Source organism: Oncorhynchus gorbuscha, linkage group LG20 (genome assembly GCF_021184085.1).
Source record: "Oncorhynchus gorbuscha isolate QuinsamMale2020 ecotype Even-year linkage group LG20, OgorEven_v1.0, whole genome shotgun sequence".
NCBI lineage: Eukaryota > Metazoa > Chordata > Actinopteri > Salmoniformes > Salmonidae > Oncorhynchus > Oncorhynchus gorbuscha.
Window position 1 is genome coordinate 33,623,815 of NC_060192.1, and position 24,132 is coordinate 33,647,946.

Sequence of the window (24,132 nt, forward strand, 5' to 3'; positions counted from 1 at the left end):
TTTATATTCATTATTCTCACGCTTGACATGACTTTTGGTAAAGTGTGCAGTGATTGGTTGAGAAGGGAACACACACACGTCGGATGACGTCCTACCAGCGTTGTGCCTTACGTAAAACTTCAGCCGACTGCATTTGTGGTGTACGTCACCGGTGCACTATAAATACCGGACTGGCGACGTGTATTCTCTCTCTCTCGCGCGTTCTTCTCTCCGATGAGTCCAGTGGTTGACTTGCTGAAGCAGAGCGTCCTCTGCATTATGGAAGATGATATGTTAGAAATGCTTCTTTAGTATCTACTTATTGGTATAGTGCTGTCCTTTAAGTCTTGCCCTCGTTATTAGTTCAGTAGTTAACAGTAGCTACTTTGGGGACTTGCAGAACCATGCACGTGGGCATCTCTGAACGTTTTGAAACCATGCGGTGGTAAGTCTGCCAGGCGAAGATATTAACTAGTTGATAATGCTTTCGAGTTAACAAGTGTTTTGTTTTGTTAGTTTATGGATGTGATGATACCGATATAGGAAGTGCCGTCCGATGCGAAACTGACGAAGATTCCTAAACTGTTAGCTTGCTAGCTAGCCATCTGATCCACAAACGATGAAAACCAACCAGTTACCACTACAGCAGATGCAGTGCCCTCATTTTGCTAACACTATTTAAAATGCTAGTCCAAATGCATTAATACATTTTACATTTTTGTTCTAGCTGTCTATACCTGGCTTATGTGGACTGAACTGAAGCCGTACTCGCCAATGACTGCGCACATGGCAGGTAAATTCAACTGGGCTCTTCTCCGCCAGCTAGGCCTGACTAATGTCTGGTTGGCTATTCCATGGGACACTTAAGATTTGTTTATTGTTTTATTTCAACTGGTATCTAGTCTGATCAAATAATTGAATATTCACTGTCTGGCCACAGTGCTTTCAGTGACGAAAGCTTGAATAGGAGTTTGCTGAATTTTTTTTTCTATATTTCGGGTACTTCTGAGCAGCGAGGTAGTCTCCTGAATAAAGGTTATTGCTTTTATAGATTATCATAACCCCTGGGATTTTTTTTTTTAAACAGACGCTGCCCGGGTTGACTTGATTGCAAGGAGACTTAACCTCGAAAGGTAAGACTGCCACACCCACTCAATCGTTTTGAGGCACTGACTGTAAGCAACTGTCTGGTTGTGATGAATACTAAACTGAAAATAGCTGGAATTACCGTCAGATTGTACAGTGGTGATATTCGGTTTTCTGAACTGGACAGACAGTGACTCTCAATTTATACTGTTATGAACTCCAGTTGATTGTGTGCCTATTCTAATAGTGGTTTTGAACAGGTGTGGAACTGAATCAAGGATGTGGCTGGAGTGGAGACATCATCTTTAAAGGTACATGACCCCACCCCCTAGTCTACACCTCACCTGGCCCATTCTTTGAGTAGCTGTCTGGTTGTGATGAATCCTAAACTGAAAATAGCTGGAATTACCGTCAGATTGTACAGTGGTGATATTCGGTTTTCTGAACAGGGCAGGCTGTGATTTTCAATTCTCTAGTTGCGTTTCTCTCTAAGAACTGCTAATGATTAGTTGCATTCATTTTCATAACCCCTATGCCATTTAACAGGTGTGAAGCTGCCCCAATGAGTTGATGGCATGGAGACTCATCTGCCAAGGTCAGACTAAAACCCACACCTCAACTGTCCCATTCTCTGGGTAGCGGTCTAATCTTGTTGTGATGAATCCCAAACTGAACATAGCTGGAATTACCGTCAGATTGTACAGTGGTGATATTCGGTTTTCTGAACAGGACAGGCAGTGAATTTAATTTTCATACTCAATTTCCAATTCCATATGAACTCTAGTTGATTGTGTTCCTATTCTTTTTACTTGGTGGTTTAAATAGGTGTGCAACAGAACCAAGAATGTGGATGGTGTGGACATCTGAAAAGGTACATTAAGTTAACACACCCCGGCAGGCTGTTTGTGATGAATCCTAAGCAGACAATAGCTGTAGTTACTGTCAATAGTACAGTGGTGATATTTAGACTTAGACCATGCTGCTGTGACTTTGTGGAAGTTGGCCAGTAACAAGTGGCTTAATTGGAAAGTTTGTGGATGTGATGATACCGATATAGGAAGTGCCGTCCGATGCGAAACTGACGAAGATTCCTAAACTGTTAGCTTACTAGCTAGCCATCTGATCCACAAATGATGAAAGCCACCTAACAGATGCATTGCCCTTTAACTTAGCTAACACTGTTGAAATGCTGGTCCTGACAATACTTTGCTGAAATGGTATGTTTTGTTCTAGATTTGGGAGCCTACTCCCTCGTGGCCTGTGGCTGAACCATACACATGAAGACATACACATGGCAAGTACATATTTATAAAAAATAAAAAAGTTAGGCCTGACTAGCAATGTATTCAATGGCAAATTGAGTACGAGTTTAATTTAAAGAACATCATATCTTGTTCTCTGTTCAAATCTTTGATCAGAGGCACCATAGCCACAGCTCTGTCAGTGATGAAAGCTTGAATAGGAAGAGTTTGATGCGACAACTGATGAGTTTATTCAACTACTGAGTAACAAAGCTGTTTTAGATCATCATGCACAGTGGTGTTACTGCTTATAGATTCTAATAACCCCTATGATTGTTTTTTAAACAGGAGACTCCATCAAGTACTTAATGGTGGAGACATCACCTCAAAAGGTAAAACTACCACACCCACACTAGACTTTCACTCTGTCTAACTGTCTGGTTGTGATGAATCCTAAACTGAAAATAGCTGGAATTACCGTCAGATTGTACAGTGGTGATATTCGGTTTTCTGAACACGACAGGCTGATTTTCAATTCTCTAGTTGCGTTTCTCTCTAAGACCTGCTAATGGGTAGTTGCATTTATTCATTTTCACAACCCCTATGCCATTTAACAGGTGTGAAGCTGCCCCAATGAGTTGATGGCATGGAGACTCATCTGCCAAGGTCAGACTAAAACCCACACCTCAACTGTCCCATTCTCTGGGTAGCTGATTAATCTTGTTGTGATGAATCCCAAACTGAAAATAGCTGGAATTACCGTCAGATTGTACAGTGGTGATATTCGGTTTTCTGAACAGGAAGACAGTGAATCTCAATTTCTACTGTTATGAACTCCAGTTGATTGTGTGCCTATTCTAATGGTGGTTTTGAACAGGTGTGGAACTGAATCAAGGATGTGGCTGGAGTGGAGACATCATCTTTAAAGGTACATGACCCCACCCCCTAGTCTACACCTCACCTGGCCCATTCTTGGAGTAGCTGTCTGGTTGTGATGAATCCTAAACTGAAAATAGCTGGAATTACCGTCAGATTGTACAGTGGTGATATTCGGTTTTCTGAACAGGACAGGCAGTGACTTTATATTCCTACTGTAGTTTTGTTCTTTCTAGTGGACTGATTAGGCTTTTTTATTAATTTTCAAATCTTGTCTTGATTGTTTTGAACAGGTGTGGAACTGAACCAACGCTGTGAAAGGTAGGAAGAACACCCTCTGGCTACACCCCACCTGTCACTTGTCTGTCTGGTTGTGATGAATACTAAACTGAAAATAGCTGGAATTACCGTCAGATTGTACAGTGGTGATATTCGGTTTTCTGAACATGACTGGCTATGAGTTGTCATTTGCTTATATAAAATTGTACATTTTCACTCAAGCTTTTTTTACTTTTCAGGTAGGCTGCCTTTGCAAAACATCCCTGCCGTCTCAGAACTGGACATGTTGACTGGGGTAAGGCTGTTCACCCTGGCAACACGCTGCCTTGTGGTCAGCTGGAAAGAATAATTGCTTATTTATGCTATGATGAATACTAAACTGAAACAGCTGGAATTACCGTCAGATTGTATAGTGGTGACATTCGGTTTTCTGAGACATTAGTACACGCTTCACCATTTCTTAACTTCCCATTTATTCAGCTAATGGCAGTCGTTTTATTTCAGGTGTTCCTCGTCTGATGCCCCTTGCTGATTTTCAGCCCCAACCTACCCTCCATGTGTACCCGATCACAATTTAGAAGAGCCTTTCCTATCTATTGCCTTGAGTTTTGTTCGGTGGTGATATTTAGTTCTGAACTCAAATTGCTGTTTATGGGCCGTCACTTTGAGTTGGATATTTAAAAATGTGTAAATGTTATACTGTGACACTTCACCTATTTAAGATGTAAAGAAGTATAACTGTATGTGTTCACAACCCAGTACTTTATTCACATTTTGTTACAGCTTGAATTAAATTGAGGTTGTTTACCAGCCTACACACAGTACCCCGTGTCAGTTGGATTATTAAATGTGAGCCCAAATCAAAATGTATTTGTCACATACACATGGCAAGCATTCTAGTTCCGACAATGCAGTAATAACCTTAAGTAATCTAGCTAACGATTCCAAAACTACTGTCTTATACACACAAGTGTAAGGGGATAAAGAATATGTACATAAAGATATGAATGATTGATGGTACAGAACGGCATAGGCAAGATACAGTATATAGATATGAGTATGTAAACAGTGGCTAGTGATACATATGAGATGAATGTTGAGGGTATGTAAACATTAGGTAGCATTTAAAGTTGCTACTGATATATTTTACATCAATTCCCATTATTAAAGTGGCTGGAGTTGAGTCGGTGTTTGCAGCAGCCACTCAATGTTAGTGGTGGCTGTTTAACAGTGATGGCCTTGAGAGAAGTGGTTTTTCAGTCTTGGTCCCAGCTTTGATGCACCTGTACTGCCCTCGCCTTCTGGATGATAGTGGGGTGAACAGGCAGTGGCTCGGGTGGTTGTCCTTGATTATCACTTCCTGTGACATCGGGTGGTGTAGGTGTCCGGGAGGGCATGTAGTTTGCCCCCGGTAAATGCGTTGTGCAGACCTATCTACCATCTGGAGAGCCTTTCGTTTGTGAGCGGAGCAGTTGCCGTACCAGGCGGTGATACAGGACGCTCTAGAGGTTTGTGCTTTTGGTGACGAGCCGAATTTCTTCAGCCTGAGGTTGGAGGCGCTGCTGCGCCTTCACGATGCTGTCTGTGGGTGGCCCAATTCAGTTTGTCTGTGATGTATACGCCGAGGAACTTACTATCCTTTCCACTACTGTTCCATTGATGTGGATAGGGGGGTGGTCCCTCTGTTTCCTGAAGTCCAAAATAATCTCAGTTTTGTTGACATTTGAGTGTGAGGTTATTTTCCTGACACCACACTCCGAGGGCCCTCTCCTCCCTGTAGGCAGTCTCGTCGTTGTTGGTAATCAAGCCTACCACTGTTGTCGTCCGCAAACTTGATTGAGCTGGAGTGCATGGCCATGCAGTCGGGGAGTACAGGAGAGGGCTCAGAACGCACCCTTGTGGGGCCCAGTGTTGAAGATCAGCGGAGATGTTGCCTACCCTCACCACCTAGGGGCGACCGTCAGGAAGTCCAGTACTATGGTGTTAAATGCCGAGCTGTAGTTGATGAACAGCATTCTCACATAGGTATTCCTCTTGTCCAGATGGGTTAGGGCAGTGGGCAGTGTGGTTGAGATTGCATCGTCTGTGGACCTATTTGGGCGGTAAGCAAATTGGAGTGGGTCTAGGGTGTCAGGTAGGGTGGTGATATGGTCCTGGACTTTTCTCTCAAAGCACTTCATGATGATGGAAGTGAGTGCTACGGGGGCGGTAGTCGTTTAGCTCAGTTACCTTAGCTTTCTTGGGAACAGGAACAATGGTGGCCCTCTTGAAGCATGTGGGAACTTGTGAGGGTTAACACGTTTAAATGTTTTACTCACCTCGGCTGCAGTGAAGGAGAGTCCGCATGTTTTGGTTGCGGGCCGTGTCAGTGGCACTGTATTGTCCTCGAAGCGGGCAAAAAAGTGATTTAGTCTGCCTGGGAGCAAGACATCCTGGTCCGTGACGAGGCTGGTTTTCTTTTTGTAATCTGTGATTGACTGTTTATAGCTTTATGTATTAACCCTTTCGTTATGGAAGCCTGTACGTTCAGGAGTAATACATTTGCCGAATAATTCAGATGTTGCGTGAGTTTGTGTGCCATAATAGCTTTTAATGTTTTTGCATGACTACCTCATCTCTAACCCCACTCACTTTTCTGTAAGTAAGGTCTCTCCGTCAAGTTCAAACAGACATGGAGGCTAAGGCCACCTGTTGGTGGATGGGTTAAGACAGCTGTTACATATCCTTTTAAGGATAGTTAATTTAGCTTTGGATGGTGACTCAAACCCGTTCAATACGAAGGTACTGGTGTCCTAACACAGTTGCTGCTGCAGGAGGGAACCACTTGGATTTCAGAAGCAAATTTTGATTTAATGAATGTGATAGAACAGACTGGATCAGCGTTCTCGTTAAGCCTGTTGACTATGAGCTTGAAATATACTTACTCGTGTCACTAATTTACTTGTCTGTTGGTCAATGAAGAGTGGATGGGGACTTAGTCCCTGGAAAGTTAGCATGTAAAGTTAAAATTTCTATGTCAGGCCAGCTGCGGCACTTGGGAGGAGCAAGGAATAAGGTCGAGTCAACATCAATTGAGACGGAATCTTGGAGGGGGGGCCAGAGGCCCACAAGAGACTTAAATCACATTTTATTTGTCAAATGCAGTGTCGCTATGACCATGAAATGCTTGCATACAAGCCCTTAACCAGCAATGCAGGTAATATGTAGGGGTGAGGTGACAATGCATAAATAAACGGGGCAGAGAAGTAGCGTTGAAGGGATCGACGCAAATTGTCCAGGCAGCTTTTTTTTTAAACTTTTTTTTTAAACCTTTTAACAGGGCAAGTCAGTTAAGAACAAATTCTTATTTTCAATAACTGCCTAGGAACAGTGGGTTAACTGCCTGTTCAGGGGCAGAACGACAAATTTGTACCTTGTCAGCTCGGGGATTTGAACTTGCAACCTTTCGGTTACTAGTCCAACTCTAACCACTAGGCTAACCACTGTTGAGCATTCTTGGGGGATGAAGTCGTTAGACCCTCGACTTGGTGTGCTAGTGCAGTAGCAGAACAGTATGAATAGTGTGGCTGGAGTACCTATTTTTAGGGCCTTCCTCTGACACGTCTCCTATAGAGGTCAGATTTGCCAAATGGAGGCAGAGGGAGGGCTTTACGCATCGGACCCCCCCCCCCTCATTGCACGTGTGACATACTGTTAGCAATTGGGTGCCTGCTTTAAGGCCCCCGAGTTCCCCTTCTGGGTGACTATTTTGTGTACTTATGGCCTTATACATCTCGGTGAGTGCGGTCTTAGTGCCTCCATCAGTTTGTGGTATGTAGGCAGCTACAAAAAATATTGATAACTCTTGGTAGGTAGTGTGGTGTCAATGGATTTGCCTGAAAAGTGATAAATAGATAAACAGTAATATTTAAATGCATATATGTAGAATCAATATTTATAGACGCACTTCACACGTACAGTGCCTTCAGAATGTATTCAAACACATTGACATTCCACATTTGGTTGTTATAGCCTGGAGTCAAAATGGATTAAATAGCTCTCACATTACATTTTCAATGTAAATGTTTTCACTGTCATTACAGGGTATTTATTGTGCACACAAAGTGAAAACATGTAGACTGTTGTACATTTAAATACAGAAATATGATTTACATAAGCACTTACACCCCCAGGTTAATACTTTGTAGAAGCACATTTGGCAGCGAGTAAGCCTGTCCAGGTCAATCAGGTTCTTGGTCACCTTCCTGACCAAGGCCCTTCTCACCCGATTGCTCGGTTTGGCCTGGTGGCCAGCTCTAGGAAGAGTCTTGGTGGTTCCAAACTTGTGTTCTTGGTGACCTTCAATGCTGCAGAATTATTTTGGTACCCTTCCCCCAGATCTGTGCCTCAACACAATCTTGTCTCGGAGTTCTAAACGGGGTTCACGTTGTCATTTATGGTGTAATGTGTGTAGATTGCTGAGGGAAAAAATATATTTAATCATTTTTTTGAATGAGGCTGTAACGTAACAAAACGTGGAAAAAGTCAAGGGGTCGGAATACTTTCCATAGACACTATACATCCCTTCTGTTAAATCTATGTTCTGCCAGTGTCTAAATTGAGTTAATTCTAAGGTTAGACTCAATATTGATGTCAGACTGCTGAAGAAACAAGGACGGCCAAGGACAGTGTTGCCGTTGTTATCGCCTGAGATTAGGATGTCTGAGAAGAAATTTGTAGCCGAAATACTGCTGAGATATGTATCCAATGACGATGATTAGAAGTATGATGCATTATCTGTTTAATACACCGTTGGTGTATTGTGTCTTCAGGGTCACTGACTGTCGGGCAAGACAATATTTTGGGTTTATGGTATCTAATCACACGTTCTGTGCACTTGGATGATTTGTATGTATAGTCTATAAAATCCCAAAGGAGCTAGGCACCGAAGGATGAAACGACGAACAGATGAGGAAGAGTATATATGCCAGCTTTACCTCTGGATGGAGAAGATTATTACGATCCTTGCAGCAGTGTCATTTTGGTCTCCCTGTGCACAGTTGTTTGTAATTAAAGTCGAAGAAACGGTTCGCATTACCTTTTGCATCCAGCAGTTCTCCCCATTGGCCAGTTTTAAATTCGGAACAATATCAGGTGAGCAATTACTTCTTTCCTTTCCGGCAACATGGGAGTGATGTCACAAAACAGGGTCTCGGAGTTGGCGAGAACGTTCCTAAGTATCAATGTGTGAAGTTTTTGAAATGGGTATGGTGACTATACACACCCAACACATTTTAAAGTGTAGCTTTATGAACTAGAATAATCATGGTCATGTTAAAAGGTTTTACTGGGAAACTTGGTGGTCATGCTTTGTGATACCCCCAATATTTTGTATTATGGTTGATCATGAAGTTACACTATTCGAAAGCAATTAGTAAATAAATCCATCTGAAATGGACTGGTACATTTTAATCTGAAGACTACAATAGCTACATTTTTTTTTAAAGGGGCAAGCATCGAATAAGACAACTTTGCAGTTAACATTTACTTGACAAGGTTTTGGGAAAGGATTTATTTCAACCCACAATACGGTTATCACATAAACTGGCTACACATGGAGTGATGGACAAAGACTAGCACCACACCAACAGACCAACAGACACAGGCAATATTGCTCGAAATTACTTGGCATACATTGTGTTAGGTTTGGCTTTCTAAGCCTACAGTGGCTAACCAGGGGTGAGATAATGTCATTTTTTCATTGATTAGATAGCTGCTAGGTGGGAGCTTGCTGTGTCTGATACTTGTGAGAATTGCAAGTACTTTCAGAATTGTTTGGTGAGCTACTCATAGGTGGGCTGTGAGCTACTGTACTGGTGGCAGTCGGTGTCGTTTAAGATGGACTATTTTGCTTTTATGAGCATGGCCTTATTTCTACTACAGCATAGTGGATGACTGTCATTCATATTCCATTCACCCAGTTCAATGATAAGTTAGGCTACTACTACAATTTTTCCTATACTCATCACAAGGTTACTACAACCTAGCCTATGAGTTAAAGTTTACAACGTAGGTGCACAGGTCCAGAGAAATTTGAGTAATCAAAGGTGACAGACATTACACCCCTGCTCGCCACAAACACATTTTACTTGCATAGCAGCATGCAAACGCATGAACATTTGCGCACTGTATAATTCCTTCTCGTATCTACGCGCACTCCTCCTCTCACCTTTCTCTTCCTTTGTTGACTTCCGTGCACACTACAACAGTTGTCTGTGAACAGGTGAAAAAACCTTTCCAAACCATACACGCTAACCCCTACACACAGCCCACATCGTTGTCACCTAACATCATCATCAACATAGCTAGCTACTAGAATTAATGCGTTAATAAACCTTGTACAATCACGGAGTACAGTAAGCAGTTTAGCAGTTACACCGGCTGGCCCAGGTGGCAATAAATTAATACAACCAAAAGCTTACCTTGACTTGGAAGAGTTCCAGTATTGGATAGCCCTAGCCAGCTAGCTAACATAGCATCCCTCTGTTATAGCCAGCTAGCTAACATAGCATCCCTTTGTTATAGCCAGCTAGCTAACATAGCATCCCTCTGTTATAACCAGCTAGCTAACATAGCATCCCTCTGTTATAGCCAGCTAGCTAACATAGCATCCCTCTGTTATAACCAGCTAGCTAACATAGCATCCCTCTGTTATAGCCAGCTAGCTAACATAGCATCCCTCTGTTATAGCCAGCTAGCTAACATAGCATCCCTCTGTTATAGCCAGCTAGCTAACATAGCATTCCTCTGTTTGAGTCGGGTGTTTGAGTAGGTAAAACTAGCTAGCTGCATTCGCGTGAAAGGGGGAAAAAAATACAAGGAAATATAGATGGCTCTCTCTCTCCTCTCGATTATCCTTCATTTTTAAAGAAAATTATTTATTAAAAACTGTTAAACTATTGTCTTTCACTCTCTTTGAGTCAACTACCTACGACATTTTCTGCAGTGCTAGCTAGCTGTAGTTTGTGCTTTCTAGATTCATTTTCTGATCCTTTGATTGGGCCGACTACATGTCAGCTCATACTGCAATAGCTCTGATAGGTTGGAGGACGTCCTCCGGAAGTTGTCATAATTACTGTGTAAGTCTAAAGAAATGGGTGAGAACCATGAAACTCCTAGCATTTGTAGTGAAGTCAATGTACCCAAAGGAGGACGGAAACTAGCTATCCTCCGGCTTCACCATGGTGCTACCCCAGAGAGTGCTGTTGAGGGTACTGTAGACCTTCATTGCAAAACAGTGTGCTTTAATCAATTATTTGGTGACGTGAACATATTGAGAATCTAAAAAGAACACCGGTGCCACCACATATTGATTCTGTACCGGTAGCCCCGTTGTTATTTTACTGCTGCTCTTTAATTATTTGTTATTTTTATCTCTTACTTTTTCAGGTATTTTCTTAAAACTGCATTGTTGGTTAAGGGCTTGTTAAGGGCTTGTAAGTAAGGTTGTATTTGGCTCATGTGACAAATAAAATGTGATTTTATTTGATTAGAAAATTATATATTTTTTATTGTTTCACTATTTTTTTGACTCAGGCACCTCTGTCCATTGTAATCTTGTTTATAATCAGAAATTCAACTGAGATCCTAGATCATCACTCCAACTGAGATGCTTCATACATAAGGACCCAGATCTCAAATCACACAACCATGGGATCTACCCTTATTGTGTAGCATTCCCCTGGGTGAAGCATAGAGGGCGCTACATTCCAGGAAGTGAGTGGCTTGTCTCGACTGAAGTTCATCACCTTCGGTTCGGCCCAGTTGACTGAAAGTCGAGACTGCTAAGTCAATTTATGGTTGCACAAGTCAGACGGCACATTAAAACTATTGTCTCCGTCATGTCTTGATGCTTTGTGTATGTAAACCAATAAATAAAGGCCCTTTTGATACCTTCTAGGTATTAGACAACATTACATGATTATCAATCCAACTTCTTTTTCTAAAACAGATTTGAAATTGAACGAGCTGAAAACCTTTTAACACGCCGTTCTTCCCCTAAGATATGAATTATGTGATCGGTGGCCTTTTTTTAAATGCTAAAACATTTACTTGGACATTGACAGTGGAAGTAATACATGCATAAGAACAAATGTTCAATTGGCAATCAATAAACCCATTTTCAACAATGTATTTAAGAACATTCCTTACAGTCATTGAAATCAATAGTATTATTTCTATATGCACATTTTGTCAGAGGTTTATGTCAATACAAAATGTTTTAAATCATGTTAGTAATAAGTCATCTTTGAATATAAAGAATAGACACGTCACACAATGTTTGATTCAGTAATACTGAATGTCAATTTAGGGGTTAAAACATTTACCATAACATTGTGACAATAACAAGGAAAGCCAAAGTACCGACAGAGCCTAAAGTTATTTATAAGAAATCATACAAAATGTTTTCTCGGGACTATTTTGTTAAAGATGTAAGATGTGTATAAGGAGGAGAATCCAGATGCACCACTTTGATTATTTGTAATATTATTATTGCCAATTGTTGACAAACATGCACCTGTTAAGAAACTAACCGTGAGAACATTGATTGAAACAGGTTTCAAAGAAAGGATGCTGTCACGTAGACGCAGTGAGTCAGGAAGCAAGTGCAATTAGTGAGTTTAAGGACAAAGAAAGAAAATCGTCTAAATATGGAAACATAAACAATATAGCCTGGTGGGTGATAACAACAGAGTGCTAGATAAAGGGGAAGTAATCAGATGAAGTCCAGGTGTGCCTAATGAGGCGCAATTGTGCATAATAAAGGTTGCCAGGTGTGCATAAGGATGGGTTGCCAGGACCGGTCGTTAGTAGACCAAAGAGGGGGAGCGGACGTGACAGATGCAAAAAAGGTGGCAAACATGTCAGCCTGCTCAGGTGATTGGTTGACATTGTCAAATCAAATCAAATGTATTTATAAAGCCCTTCTTACATCAGCTGATATCTCAAGGTGCTGTACAGAAACCCAGCCTAAAACCCCAAACAGCAAGCAATGCAGGTGTAGAAGCACGGTGGCTAGGAAAAACTCCCTAGAAAGGCCAAAACCTAGGAAGAAACCTAGAGAGGAACCAGGCTATGTGGGGTGGCCAGTCCTCTTCTGGCTGTGCCGAGTGGAGATTATAACAGAACATGGCCAAGATGTTCAAATGTTCATAGATGACCAGCAGGGTCAAATAATTGAGAAATGTTGTGACTAAACTTAACAAAACAAATGTGTCAGAGGAAGGACTCCAGTCACCCAAGTCATAGACTGTTCTCTCTGCTACCGCATGGCAAGCAGTACCGAAGCGCCAAGTCTAGAACCAAAAAACTCCTCAATAGTTTCTAATCCCAAGCCATAAGACTGCTGAACAATTAATCAAATGGCCACTCGGACTGTTTACATTGACCCTTTTGTTTTTACACTGCTGCTACTTGCTGTTTATTATCTATGCGTAGTCACTTTACAATGACCTCAACTAACATGTACCCCAGCACATTGACTCGGTACCGATACCCCGATAGCTACACACAATCTACACACAATACCCCCTAAAACGTAAAACTAAAAACCTGTTTTTTGCTGTGTCATTATGGGGTATTGTGTAGAGATGGAATAAGGCTGTAACGTAACAACATTTGGAAAAAATCAAATAGGTCTGTATACATTCCAAATGCACTGTAAGCAACCAGGTATAGACAACCTAGATGGGAAACTATGAGAATGGTAGCAGACTGTATTGCCACCCCTATTTGCCGTGTCTTTAACCAAAACCTAAAGGAGCGTATGTCCACAGGCGTGGAAGAAAGCTAAAATAATTCCACTACCCAAAAATAGTAAAGCACCCTTTGCTGGCTCTAACATTTGCTCAATTATTTTTCTGCCTGTTCTTAGTAAACTGATGGAGAGAATTGTCTTTGAACAAATACAATGATTATTTTTTAAAGAACAAGTTAATTACTCAGTCTCAGCATGCATATAGGGAAGGGTGCTCAACTTGTACTGCATTGACGGATGCACGGACTGATGATTAGCTAAAATAAATAAATAACAAGATGATAGTTGGAGCTGTATTGTTAGATTTCAATGCAGCCTTTGACGTTATTGATCATAATTGGTTATTGAAAAAAACTCACTTGTTATGGCTTTACATCACCTGATATCATATGATTGGAGAGTTACTTATCCAATAGAACTCAGAGAGTATTGTTCAATGGAAGCTTCTCTAACATCATATATGTACATTGTGGTATCCCTCAGGGCAGTTGCCTTGGGCGTTACTCTTCTCTATTTTTACAAATGATTTGCAATTCGTCTTACAAGAAGCTAAAATTACTATATAGAAGCTTCTTTTTTTTTACTATAGAGTGTGCTGATGATTGCACACTATACACATCAGCACCTACATCCAGTGAGCTCACTGAGACTCTTAGCAAGAAGTTACAGTCAGTGTCAGAATGGGTAATTAACAATAAACTCGTCTTGAACACATCTAAAACCCAAAGCATTGTATCTGGGTCAAAGCAGGGGTCTCCAACCTTTTCAAGAATCAGAGCTAAAGGCAGCATCAAATGACGCAAAATGCATCATACGGGGATGATTTATGTATTTTGAAAGTTACATATCTTGAAAAGTTGATTGCTGACAAGCAAAACATTTTGGGACTATGTCAATAATGGACTGTTGAAACAAATACAAAAAGATAGTTTTTGGGTGAAGTTGTCCTTTAAGTAAAAATACTACTACTAGTTAAGTAATTTTGTGGGGTATTTGTACCTCACTTTATTATTTATATTTTTGACAACTTTTACTTTTACTCCACTACATTCCTAAAGAAAATATGTACTTTTTTTACACCCATACATTTTCCCTGACACTAAAAAGTACTCATTACATTTTGAATGCTCAGGCGGGATGGAATTATGGTCCAATTCACGCACTTATCAATCATAACGTGTTGTCATTTCTACTGCCTCTGATCTGGCAGACTCACCTAACACAAATACTGTGTTTGTAAATGATGTCTGAGTGTTGGAGTGTGCTCCTAGCTGTCCGTAAAAAAATTGTAGTAATAATAATAATAATCGTGCAGTCTTGTTTGCTTAATATAAGGAATTTGACGTATAGCATTTACTTTGACTTTTGACTTTTACTCAAGTATGACAATTGAGTACTTTCTCCACCAGCCCTCTGGTGTCTCCGAACCCTGTTGTGTCAATAATCGTCAGCGAATATGAAATCTGAAAGCCTGGCTGGTTGTAGAGCTCTTATGATGTTACGATTGAAGTCTGGCTCTCAGCCTGTGACCTGTTGGTCACTTCATGGATGAGCTTAAAGGGGTAGTGATCTTCCCACTTCACCCCGAGAATGTAGTTGATCATGACATTTACCAGAGTGGTTTTTCTTCACCTGTGGAACCCAGAAGCAGGATTACCTTGTTATTTACTTTCTCCGCTTGCCTCCTAAACATGTACTGGCGAAAACTCTTATCAACACATTTATCTTCCTCAATGCAAGCTTATGGATTGAGAGGTTGCCTTTCTGCAACGTCTCTGATTGGTCCAGGAATTTATCACTTTTTGCGTCTGTCAAACGTTTGACTTTTGGCGAGTCAGACATCCTGACAGTGTTCAATTCAGTCTCAGGACTGAGCAAACTTCACTACCTCACCACAGTTAGCAGAGACTCTGACACTGTATACAGTTTCAGGCTTTAGACCTTCCAGTGTGCACTCTCTGGTGGTGGTTTTGATGGTGTGCCACATCTTATTGTCAACAGCCTTTGTACACTCTCTGTTGTCAACCTCATAGCCTATGACTTCAACATCGTCTCCCACCATGGTAGGAATGTCCCAGTTCACTCTGATACTTTCAGATTCTATTATTGTCTCTGTGGCTACATGGCCGGGTCCTGGAGTATCCTGTCCAGTCACTGGAGAGGCTCACACCAGGTCTACACTGCGCCCTGCAGCTGAACCGGTAGTCTTTATAGGGGTTCAAACGTCTGATGGTGACCTGGTTAGTGGTAGTATCAGCTTTGACCTCTGTCCACTCAGATTCAGCCTGCACAGCCTGGTACAAAACCTGGTACGACTTGACCCTAAGGTGGGGAGGGTTGATTTGCACGTGGACACAGTCATGCTCCAGACTCTTGATGGTGGGGACACCTGGCTTTGATGGCAGTTCAAACTGGGGACTCAACAGTGTCCCTCTCTCATAGACATGGATGGAGGACGCAGTGATGAGTTTGTCTGGAATTGATGCAATGCAGAATGCAAGACTTTGTATGATTCGTTGAAGTCCAGGAACAGACATATGGTTTGTCTGGTTAGGGTGGTTACCTTACCGGAGTGAAACCACTTTTCTGCACCAGATTTGGGGGTTGTAATTGAGAACCAGCACTCTTTGATTCAAGTAGTTCTCCAAGTCTCCCAGCTGCTTCTATTCCTCCTTCAAAGATGACAATGCCAAACACACTACATAGTCATTAGATTGATCAAGCACTATTTTATCAAAGTCACTCTTGGATGACACAACTTGAAACTCTTTCATTATGTCAAGGTAATTTATTTTTTATTTTTTACCTTTATTTTACTAGGCAAGTCAGTTAAGAACAAATTCTTATTTTCAATGACGGCTTAGGAACAGTGGGTTAACTGCCTGTTCAGGGGCAGAACGACAGATTTGTACCTTGTCAGCTCGGGGATTCGAACTTGCAACCTTTTGGTTACTAGTCCAACGCTCTCTGTCATCTAGGTATGTGATCATAAGGTCATTCTGGAATGGAGAGTGTTCCGTGCTGTTAAGCATTTTTTTCAGCTCTTCCCCTCTCAGAACTGCAACACTGCTGGGTTTTTCACACTCAACAGCTTCCCCAAAGCGTTGCAGTTCTTGACACAAACCGGTGCGCCTGGCACCTATTATCGTACAATATGCCTTTCAAAGGCACTTCAATCTTTTGTCTTGTCCAATTGGCTCATTCACCCCCCCCCGCCCCTTTCCCCTGTAACTATTCCCCTGTAACTATTCCCCTGTAACTATTCCCCTGTAACTATTCTCCTGTAACTATTCCCCTGTAACTATTCCCCTGTAACTATTCCCCTGTGACTATTCCCCTGTGACTATTCCCCTGTGACTATTCCCCTGTGACTATTCCCCTGTGACTATTCCCCTGTGACTATTCCCCTGTAACTATTCCCCTGTAACTATTCCCCTGTAACTATTCCCCTGTAACTATTCCCCTGTGACTATTCCCCTGTGACTATTCCCCTGTAACTATTCCCCTGTAACTATTCCCCTGTAACTATTCCCCTGTAACTATTCCCCTGTAACTATTCCCCTGTAACTATTCCCCTGTAACTATTCCCCTGGTCATAGTGTTAATAAGAATGTCTCAGTCAAATAAGTGTTAAATAAAAAGTATCAAGCTGCTGGGTTTTTCCCTCACAGCAGTTTCCCGTTTGTATCGAGAATGGTCCCCCACCCAAAGGACATCCAGCCAACTTCAGACAACTGTGGGAAGCATTGGTGTCAACATGGACCAACATGTGGGTTTTTCACTCTCAACAGTTTCCCGTGTGTATCAAGAATGGTCCATCACCCAAAGGACATCCGGCCAGAAATGGGTAATTGATGGTAATTGATGAAAGAGGACAAAGGAAGCTGACACAAATTGTGCCGAGCAACAGGTGGGCTACAGTTCGTCAACTGACAGTCTAGTACAACATTGGTGTTCAAAGACCCATAAAAGAATGCACAACTCGTGGTTCACTTCTTTCAGCAAAAAAACAAGACACTTTGGTTACATTGGCCTTGGAACTAAAACACTGGAGACTGGAGAATTGGAAAAACATTGCCTGGTCTGAAGAAGCCCGGTTCCTGCTGTTTTACAACGATATGGAGAAAACCACATGAGTACATGCATCCATCATGCCGCATGTCAACATTGCAGGCTGGTGGTGTGATGGTGTGGGGTGTGTTTTCATGGCACACGTTGGGCCCCTTGATAAAAGTGGAGCAATGTTTGAATGCCACAACATATCTGAACATCATTGCCAATCAGGTGCACCCCTTCATGGCAGCAGTGAAACCATATGCAAATGTATTTTTTTCAGCAGGATAATGCCCCATGCCCCAAGGCTAGGATTGTCCAGGAATGGTTCCACAATCAGGCCAGTGAATTTAGCTTAATGCATTGGCCTGCCCAGTCACCAGATATTGAGCATCTGTTGGAGGAGATGGAACAAGATATTCGGAGTAGAGATCCACAACCAGCCAACTTGACACAACTGTGGGAAGAATTGGAGTCAAAATGGGCCAGCATCCCTGTGGAACATGAAACCAAAAAGGGTTCTACCTAGAACCAAAAATGGTTCTACCTTCTAAGAGTGTACAGTTGCTTCAGATAGTATTGATTCCCCTTGACTTATTCCACATTTTGTTGTGTTACAGTTTAATTCAAAATATTTTTAAATACATTTTTTCTCACCCATCTACACACAATAACCAATAATGACAAAGTGAAAACATGTTTTTAAAAATAGGCAAATTGATTGAAAATGAAATACAGAAATATTGAATTTACATACGTAGTCACACCCCCTGCAGGTCAAGCTGGCTACAATGGTATCTTCAACCTAGCCTAGCTTTTAGCTAGCTAGCTAGCTGCACTACAGTACAACTAGCTTGACTTGCTATAAGGTTAGAGAAACAAGTTGAGGAAAAAGTAACAAAAACATATCTGATGAGAAGCAGGCTCTCCTCCATCTTGCGTTACAAACACACTTGTCTGTTCAGTAGCGGGGCGGGGCAAGACAGCTTTGCACACCTGGATTGTACAATGTTCGTACATTATTATTTTTTAAATTCTTAACTCTGTCAAATTGGTTGTTGATCATTGCTAGACAGCCATTTTCATGTCTTGCCATAGATTTTAGATAGATTGCCATAGATAGATAACTACTCCACTCAGGAACATACAATGTTGTCTTAGTAAGCAAGGGTATTGTGTGTTTGCCACTGACACAAAATCTCCATTCAATACATTATAAATTCAGGCTGTAACATAGCATGTGGAAAGGGGTGTGAATACTTCCATAAGTGACCAATAAAATGTGATTTGAACAGTCCAGTATTTCTTCTTGAACCATTCCTGGGTGCTTTTGGATGTGTGCTATAAGTCATTGTCCTGCTGGATGACCCACAACCTTCAAAGGAGAGCAACTTTCGCTACATAACTACACAACATTCGCTACACTCGCATTAACATCTGCTAACCATGTGTATGTGACAAATAACATTTGATTTGATTTGAACTTCAAAGAAAATAAATAAAACTTCCCTACAATCAAACATAGGGGAGGTTTGTTAATGCTGTGGAATTGCTTTGCTACTTGGGACATCATAGAGCTGGGCAGATTACCAAGGTGTTTTGGAGTGCAATGATCAACCCAGTATCCAAAAACGGTATTTCTGTTGAAGGTTGTGAGTCTTTCATCAGGACAACGTGTTGTTGTATTCAGCCTGCATTCTTTGGCTTGCTAACTCTCCTGAGTGGCGCTGCGGTCTAAAGCACTGCGTCTCAGTGCTAGAGGTGTCACTACAGACCCTGGTTTGATCCTAGGCTGTATCACAACTAGCTGTGATCGGTAGTCTCATAGGGCAGGGCACAATTGGCCCAGCGTTGTCCGGGCGTTGTATGGGTCCGGGTTATGGGAAGGTTTGGCCGGGGTAGGCTGCCATTGTAAAATAAGAATTTATTCCTAACTGACTTGCCTAGTTAAATAAATATAAATTAAACTGTGCCTGCACTGCCCGTCGTTGTGATTCTTGGTCCTGTTCGCAGTGTGTTTCTTGTTTTTTATTTTATTAAACTAGGCAAGTCAGTTAAGAACAAATTCTTATTTTCAATGATGGCCTAGGAACAGTGGGTTAGCTGCCTGTTCAGGGACAGAATGACAGATTTTGACCTTGTCAGCTCAGGGATTCGAACTTGCAACCTTTCGGTTACTAGTCCAACGCTATAACCACTAGGATACCCTATCGCCCGTTGATCCACGTTTATTACATCAATGAAACTTTATTACATTTTGCAATACTGTATAATATAAACCATAAAAACAAACTAGGTTTTATGATTACCATTTCTATGTACTAGTGGCAGCTAAATAAATATACTAGTGTAAATCATTGGCAGTCGGTGACATTTAAGATGAGGGGGGACGTTTTCTTTTTTTGTGTGAGCATGGCCTTATTTCTATTACAGCATAATGGATGACTGTCATTCATATTCCATTCACCCAGCTCAATGTAACAGCGATAGGTTTAGGCTACTACAAGTTACTCTACTTTTCCCTGTTCCCATCATGAGGTTGCTACAACCTAGCCTATGAGTTAAAGTTTACAACGTAGGTGCACAGGTCCAGAGAAATTTGAGTAATCAAAGGTGACAGACATTACACTCCTGCTCGCCACAAACACATTTTACTTGCATAGCAGCATGCAAATGCATGAACATTTGCGCACTGTATAATTCCTTCTCGTATCTACGCGCACTCCTCCTCTCACCTTTCTCTTCCTTTGTTGACTTCCGTGCACACTACAACAGTTGTCTGTGAACAGGTGAAAAAACCTTTCCAAACCATACACGCTAACCCCTACACACAGCCCACATCGTTGTCACCTAACATCATCGTCAACATAGCTAGCTACTAGAATTAATGCGTTAATAAACCTTGTACAATCACGGAGTACAGTAAGCAGTTTAGCAGTTACACCGGCTGGCCCAGGTGGCAATAAATTAATACAACCAAAAGCTTACCTTGACTTGGAAGAGTTCCAGTATAGGATAGCCCTAGCCAGCTAGCTAACATAGCATCCCTCTGTTATAGCCAGCTCTGTTATAGCCAGCTAGCTAACATAGCATCCCTCTGTTATAGCCAGCTCTGTTATAGCCAGCTAGCTAACATAGCATCCCTCTGTTATAGCCAGCTAGCTAACATAGCATCCCTCTGTTATAGCCAGCTAGCTAACATAGCATCCCTCTGTTATAACCAGCTAGCTAACATAGCATCCCTCTGTTATAGCCAGCTAGCTAACATAGCATCCCTCTGTTATAGCCAGCTAGCTAACATAGCATCCCTCTGTTATAGCCAGCTAGCTAACATAGCATCCCTCTGTTATAACCAGCTAGCTAACATAGCATCCCTCTGTTATAGCCAGCTAGCTAACCTAGCATCCCTCTGTTATAGCCAGCTAGCTAACATAGCATTCCTCTGTTTGAGCCGGGTGTTTGAGTAGGTAAAACTAGCTAGCTGCATACGCGTGAAAGGGGGAAAAAAATACAAGGAAATATAGATGGCTCTCTCTCTCCTCTCGATTATCCTTCATTTTTAAAGAAAATTATTTATTAAAAACTGTTAAACTATTGTCTTTCACTCTCTTTGAGTCAACTACCTACGACATTTTCTGCAGTGCTAGCTAGCTGTAGTTTGTGCTTTCTAGATTCATTTTCTGATCCTTTGATTGGGCCGACTACATGTCAGCTCATACTGCAATAGCTCTGATAGGTTGGAGGACGTCCTCCGGAAGTTGTCATAATTACTGTGTAAGTCTAAAGAAATGGGTGAGAACCATGAAACTCCTAGCATTTGTAGTGAAGTCAATGTACCCAAAGGAGGACGGAAACTAGCTATCCTCCGGCTACACCATGGTGCTACCCCAGAGAGTGCTGTTGAGGGTACTGTAGACCTTCATTGCAAAACAGTGTGCTTTAATCAATTATTTGGTGACGTGAACATATTGAGAATCTAAAAAGAACACCGGTGCCACCACATATTGATTCTGTACCGGTAGCCCCGTTGTTATTTTACTGCTGCTCTTTAATTATTTGTTATTTTTATCTCTTACTTTTTCAGGTATTTTCTTAAAACTGCATTGTTGGTTAAGGGCTTGTTAAGGGCTTGTAAGTAAGGTTGTATTTGGCTCATGTGACAAATAAAATGTGATTTTATTTGATTAGAAAATTATATATTTTATATATTTTTTATTGTTTCACTATTTTTTTGACTCAGGCACCTCTGTCCATTGTAATCTTGTTTATAATCAGAAATTCAACTGAGATCCTAGATCATCACTCCAACTGAGATGCTTCATACATAAGGACCCAGATCTCAAATCACACAACCCTTATTGTGTAGCATTCCCCTGGGTGAAGCATAGAGGGCGCTACATTCCAGGAAGTGAGTGGCTTGTCTCGACTGAAGTTCATCACCTTCGGTTCGGCCCAGTTGACTGAAAGTCGAGACTGCTAAGTCAATTTATGGTTGCACAAGTCAGACGGCACATTAAAACTATTGTCTCCGTCATGTCTTGATGCTTTGTGTATGTAAACCAATAAATAAAGGCCCTTTTGATACCTTCTAGGTATTAGACAACATTACATGATTATCAATCCAACTTCTTTTTCTAAAACAGATTTGAAATTGAACGAGCTGAAAACCTTTTAACACGCCGTTCTTCCCCTAAGATATGAATTATGTGATCGGTGGCCTTTTTTTAAATGCTAAAACATTTACTTGGACATTGACAGTGGAAGTAATACATGCATAAGAACAAATGTTCAATTGGCAATCAATAAACCCATTTTCAACAATGTATTTAAGAACATTCCTTACAGTCATTGAAATCAATAGTATTATTTCTATATGCACATTTTGTCAGAGGTTTATGTCAATACAAAATGTTTTAAATCATGTTAGTAATAAGTCATCTTTGAATATAAAGAATAGACACGTCACACAATGTTTGATTCAGTAATACTGAATGTCAATTTAGGGGTTAAAACATTTACCATAACATTGTGACAATAACAAGGAAAGCCAAAGTACCGACAGAGCCTAAAGTTATTTATAAGAAATCATACAAAATGTTTTCTCGGGACTATTTTGTTAAAGATGTAAGATGTGTATAAGGAGGAGAATCCAGATGCACCACTTTGATTATTTGTAATATTATTATTGCCAATTGTTGACAAACATGCACCTGTTAAGAAACTAACCGTGAGAACATTGATTGAAACAGGTTTCAAAGAAAGGATGCTGTCACGTAGACGCAGTGAGTCAGGAAGCAAGTGCAATTAGTGAGTTTAAGGACAAAGAAAGAAAATCGTCTAAATATGGAAACATAAACAATATAGCCTGGTGGGTGATAACAACAGAGTGCTAGATAAAGGGGAAGTAATCAGATGAAGTCCAGGTGTGCCTAATGAGGCGCAATTGTGCATAATAAAGGTTGCCAGGTGTGCATAAGGATGGGTTGCCAGGACCGGTCGTTAGTAGACCAAAGAGGGGGAGCGGACGTGACAGATGCAAAAAAGGTGGCAAACATGTCAGCCTGCTCAGGTGATTGGTTGACATTGTCAAATCAAATCAAATGTATTTATAAAGCCCTTCTTACATCAGCTGATATCTCAAGGTGCTGTACAGAAACCCAGCCTAAAACCCCAAACAGCAAGCAATGTAGGTGTAGAAGCACGGTGGCTAGGAAAAACTCCCTAGAAAGGCCAAAACCTAGGAAGAAACCTAGAGAGGAACCAGGCTATGTGGGGTGGCCAGTCCTCTTCTGGCTGTGCCGAGTGGAGATTATAACAGAACATGGCCAAGATGTTCAAATGTTCATAGATGACCAGCAGGGTCAAATAATTGAGAAATGTTGTGACTAAACTTAACAAAACAAATGTGTCAGAGGAAGGACTCCAGTCACCCAAGTCATAGACTGTTCTCTCTGCTACCGCATGGCAAGCAGTACCGAAGCGCCAAGTCTAGAACCAAAAAACTCCTCAATAGTTTCTAATCCCAAGCCATAAGACTGCTGAACAATTAATCAAATGGCCACTCGGACTGTTTACATTGACCCTTTTGTTTTTACACTGCTGCTACTTGCTGTTTATTATCTATGCGTAGTCACTTTACAATGACCTCAACTAACATGTACCCCAGCACATTGACTCGGTACCGATACCCCGATAGCTACACACAATCTACACACAATACCCCCTAAAACGTAAAACTAAAAACCTGTTTTTTGCTGTGTCATTATGGGGTATTGTGTAGAGATGGAATAAGGCTGTAACGTAACAACATTTGGAAAAAATCAAATAGGTCTGTATACATTCCAAATGCACTGTAAGCAACCAGGTATAGACAACCTAGATGGGAAACTATGAGAATGGTAGCAGACTGTATTGCCACCCCTATTTGCCGTGTCTTTAACCAAAACCTAAAGGAGCGTATGTCCACAGGCGTGGAAGAAAGCTAAAATAATTCCACTACCCAAAAATAGTAAAGCACCCTTTGCTGGCTCTAACATTTGCTCAATTATTTTTCTGCCTGTTCTTAGTAAACTGATGGAGAGAATTGTCTTTGAACAAATACAATGATTATTTTTTAAAGAACAAGTTAATTACTCAGTCTCAGCATGCATATAGGGAAGGGTGCTCAACTTGTACTGCATTGACGGATGCACGGACTGATGATTAGCTAAAATAAATAAATAACAAGATGATAGTTGGAGCTGTATTGTTAGATTTCAATGCAGCCTTTGACGTTATTGATCATAATTGGTTATTGAAAAAAACTCACTTGTTATGGCTTTA

The 24,132-nt window shown here is 41.2% G+C and overlaps 1 long non-coding RNA gene and 11 other non-coding genes across 14 annotated transcripts; all 12 read left to right on the forward strand.

Moving 5' to 3' along the window:
- Positions 1-195: 195 nt before the first annotated feature.
- On the forward strand, positions 196-4,285 carry LOC124007118. Of its 3 annotated transcripts, XR_006833873.1 has the most exons (9): positions 196-424; positions 707-772; positions 1,067-1,112; positions 1,326-1,376; positions 1,612-1,660; positions 3,184-3,234; positions 3,476-3,503; positions 3,701-3,756; positions 3,966-4,285. It is a non-coding gene; the product is annotated as an uncharacterized LOC124007118 (long non-coding RNA). The 3 variants fall into 3 exon arrangements; XR_006833874.1 differs by lacking the exons at positions 3,184-3,234; positions 3,476-3,503; positions 3,701-3,756; positions 3,966-4,285 and adding exons at positions 1,891-1,936; positions 2,299-2,364; XR_006833875.1 differs by lacking the exons at positions 196-424; positions 707-772; positions 1,067-1,112; positions 1,326-1,376; positions 1,612-1,660 and adding exons at positions 2,654-2,698; positions 2,924-2,972.
- Positions 501-567, forward strand: LOC124007576. Its single transcript, XR_006833957.1, has one exon. It is a non-coding gene; the product is annotated as a small nucleolar RNA SNORD49 (small nucleolar RNA).
- Positions 1,171-1,245, forward strand: LOC124007585. The gene has a single exon (XR_006833965.1). It is a non-coding gene; the product is annotated as a small nucleolar RNA SNORD65 (small nucleolar RNA).
- LOC124007587 lies at positions 1,438-1,512 on the forward strand. Its single transcript, XR_006833967.1, has one exon. It is a non-coding gene; the product is annotated as a small nucleolar RNA SNORD65 (small nucleolar RNA).
- On the forward strand, positions 1,718-1,792 carry LOC124007593. Its single transcript, XR_006833973.1, has one exon. It is a non-coding gene; the product is annotated as a small nucleolar RNA SNORD65 (small nucleolar RNA).
- LOC124007575 lies at positions 2,101-2,174 on the forward strand. The gene has a single exon (XR_006833956.1). It is a non-coding gene; the product is annotated as a small nucleolar RNA SNORD49 (small nucleolar RNA).
- Positions 2,505-2,572, forward strand: LOC124007577. Its single transcript, XR_006833958.1, has one exon. It is a non-coding gene; the product is annotated as a small nucleolar RNA SNORD49 (small nucleolar RNA).
- On the forward strand, positions 2,748-2,822 carry LOC124007590. The gene has a single exon (XR_006833970.1). It is a non-coding gene; the product is annotated as a small nucleolar RNA SNORD65 (small nucleolar RNA).
- LOC124007591 lies at positions 3,030-3,104 on the forward strand. The gene has a single exon (XR_006833971.1). It is a non-coding gene; the product is annotated as a small nucleolar RNA SNORD65 (small nucleolar RNA).
- On the forward strand, positions 3,296-3,370 carry LOC124007589. The gene has a single exon (XR_006833969.1). It is a non-coding gene; the product is annotated as a small nucleolar RNA SNORD65 (small nucleolar RNA).
- Positions 3,554-3,628, forward strand: LOC124007586. Its single transcript, XR_006833966.1, has one exon. It is a non-coding gene; the product is annotated as a small nucleolar RNA SNORD65 (small nucleolar RNA).
- Positions 3,824-3,897, forward strand: LOC124007592. Its single transcript, XR_006833972.1, has one exon. It is a non-coding gene; the product is annotated as a small nucleolar RNA SNORD65 (small nucleolar RNA).
- Positions 4,286-24,132: the final 19,847 nt, after the last annotated feature.